We start from the raw sequence: 3,316 nt of genomic DNA on the forward strand, positions 1-3,316 counted from the left end.
TCTTTCTCTTTATCTGTTGTCTCTTGAATAATACAGAACAGCCGTGAGTCGTCTGTAATAAAGCGTTGTGCTCTATATCCCAGTCGCTAGCATTGAGAGAGTTGTTGTTGTCAGTGCTGTGATCTCTCTGCTGTAGATTATTAACAGAAGAGAAACTGCTTTTGCCCCGAGGATCACGTGATTTACAAGAAGCGTTTGGTTTGAGGGAAATAAAGTGAGCTGAAGGAAGTCGGGCAGGGCGTGCATTTCTACAGTACAACACATTTCTTTCACAGTAACTGAGATAACCTGCTGAAGTGCTTCATTTGGTCCTGATGTTGAAGATCAGCCTTTAGTATCAGACATTACTTTGAATTAGAAGGTATACAGGCTACGTGTGAAATTTAGTGTGTATAAAGAGCAGCGATCATCATAATACATATTGTATATATACTTCCTCTTTTTAGAAGAAGAAAATGAAACAAAACACAGAGTAAAATTTACCCAGGAGTAAATGTTTAATGTCATGTATCCAAGCTTTTTAGCCATGTTTTTCATAATTATCACCTCTCCGACCAAATTATGGCACACTGTAAAAAAAGAATCATGAGTCTTGTAATTTTCATTAAAAAAATTTAAGGTGATAATTAAAAATATTTTATTAAGAAAATTGTGGTTTAGTGTTTTATAGAAAATATTGAGAACATTTCACTAATAACACCAAGAGATACATTTTCCTATTTTTTCTTTTTTTTTTTTAAGGAAACACACACAATTTTGAGGCTTGACTTGAGGAACTGATAAGCCTGATAAAATTAAGGAAAAAGGGCTACCTATTTATTTTAAGAGAATTAGCTCAATTATGTGGTTTAATAGAGACACCATTGTTGGTTCCCAGCATGCTTTGCACATGGCTGGAAAAGGAAGTGTTATTTCATGTGTTTTTGAGTACAGGGAAACATCTGTTAATGTTTAATGTTCAGGTATGTTTGACATTTGAAAGAGTTTCTATTATGTTAAAGTTTTGATCTATACCATTGTGCAGAAGAGTAGGGCTTATGGTTAGGTTGTGAATATCTGCATTTAACAATAATCTGATGCATGTTGTCTTGTTCATTAGCAATAACTCTGCTAATGATAGTGCAGTAACAAGTTTGTTTCAGTGCTGTGCTATAGCAGCATACAGTCTTTTAATAATACAATATAACTCAAAAGTCAAATATAAACAGGTCATTTCCATTCACTTGAATTCACACGATTTTGAGAGTAAAAAATACTTAAAATAAAAAAGCATATTTCACTAAAAATATTAAATTGTATAAAATAGTCATGTCATAGACTAAATAAATTTGGGATTTTACATTATTTATTCAGGTAGATTCCATGAAAGAAATCAAGCCTTTACTCAAAAATATTATGTGTAATATTGTTACCATAATTTTTTAAATAGCAGTAACATTTTTTACAGTGCAGAGACATTTTCCTTTACATAAACTTTAAAGTCTAGCATTCAAATGAAATACATACAGAAACATTCATATTATAGTAATGAGAGTAGATTCGCTTTACTCTCGATTTAAATTAAACTTTCAAATGCCATTTGCAATAAACTTTATCTTCCATGTTCACTAATATCTTAAAATATTCATGAGTTCATGTACAAATCACAATTCAAGTCATATAATGCACTGTACAGATAAAGCAACTGTAACTGAAGTTATTAACAGGGCAATAAAAATTACAACAGAGCACGTAAATCGTCATAAAACACTCCTAAATGATATAACTTATTAAAGACAGATTTAGTCACTGGCAACCTCTCAGTCCATTTGAGCATGTTTTTAGGATCCTTGTTTTGAATATAGCCTACACACATCTGTGTGAGAGAATTATGAATTAGCAAGATATAAAACGAAAAGGATATCATAGCCTATAAAATGAAAAGGTATTAATGTCATTGGCCTACCTCCACCAGTCATCTTCATAACAAAAAATAAGACAGATAAATGTCTAATATTGTAAAAAGCAAGTGTCTTGTGGTCCTCCAGAGGGTCTTTTCCAAAGATAACCCTTAGGTTTTCTGCATCTGTATCAATACAGTGGGAAAACCGGTTGGATAAAGTGTTTTGTTGTTGTATTTAGAGAAATGTTGCTTTAGAAAGACGAGTGCAACCTACCCGGTGCTCTAGCGATTTTTTCTTTAAATTTCATCTTTAGTTCCAAAATAGTGGTGTTATCAAATGTGTCCTCCTGAGTAACTGCCACATCAAGCGTTTTATTCTTTTTATCTACGAAATAAATAATCACCTGAAAAAACATTTTTACACTGGCGCGTTTTGGATGTCAGATCACGCTGAGAAAACGAAAGCACTGTTTTGTTTATAAAATGGCGGCACGCCACCCATGAGCGGAGAGGAGAGGAGCTTCATGATAAACTCGAGATGTAATGCGGCTCACACTTGCGATTTTATTGTAACCTGGGATCTCACATAAAATAGCACTTGTGCTGAACTAACTGTGTTGACCACTCTTAAAATGAAAACGCTGTAACCATTTAAAGGACCTCCGATTTTTCCAGTGAAAGTCATTTCAAAAAGGTATAATATATATATATATATAGCCTATATATATATATATGCATATTATTCACATCTTCTCATTTTAATCTCCTGTCAAATAAAGAAATGCCTATCAAACTTTCACTTTGGATGATCCTCAAGCAAAGTAATTCTGTGGCTAATAGAAGGGTCATTCCACGAAATTGGTGCCTTTTGTGTCCCTGAGAAATAATCAGACGTAGAATTACTATAACAACAAATAAATTTGTGATTTAAAAACATAATAGTACTATGTATTATTTCCTCAATATTACATTAAATTAAAGTCATTTATATATTATTTTAAATAATTAAAATTGCATTTATGCTGATAAGGGTAAGGTTTTTGGCCTGTCCCTCCCTGTGATTGTTCTTTTTCAGCAGGACTTTTAATTTGCAAATTGAAGGCAAAATTATACATAAATCACATTTTCATATTGTTCTAAGTATAGTGTCACTGTTAAGCAATGTTTTGGCATAAATATACATTATTTTAAATAAAATATAAACCATTTTATCGGTGTCCCCTGATTTCATGTCATGCCTGTTACCCTCACCAAAAACCCCTTGCAAAATAATGGTACATTCCTGTGACATCACTTCCAGGAAGTTATATCATCTCTCAATCATTATTCCAACAGTTAAAACACAAGTTTGTTTCTCTCTCTCTTCTATAATACTCTATTTTGATGATTTATTAGGTATAACTGAGGTGGGGACACCATGCAATGTCAAAACTG

General features: G+C 32.5%; 1 long non-coding RNA gene across 1 annotated transcript; it reads right to left on the reverse strand.

Annotated features, from left to right (window-relative positions):
• Nucleotides 1–474: 474 nt before the first annotated feature.
• LOC307151599 lies at nucleotides 475–2,378 on the reverse strand. The gene is made up of 3 exons (XR_013819910.1): nucleotides 2,157–2,378; nucleotides 1,946–2,065; nucleotides 475–1,855 (listed from the first exon to the last, which is right to left on the reverse strand). It is a non-coding gene; the product is annotated as an uncharacterized lncRNA (long non-coding RNA).
• Nucleotides 2,379–3,316: the final 938 nt, after the last annotated feature.

This window comes from Squalius cephalus, assembly GCF_949319135.1.
Source record: "Squalius cephalus genome assembly, chromosome: 23".
Taxonomy (NCBI): Eukaryota; Metazoa; Chordata; class Actinopteri; order Cypriniformes; family Leuciscidae; genus Squalius; species Squalius cephalus.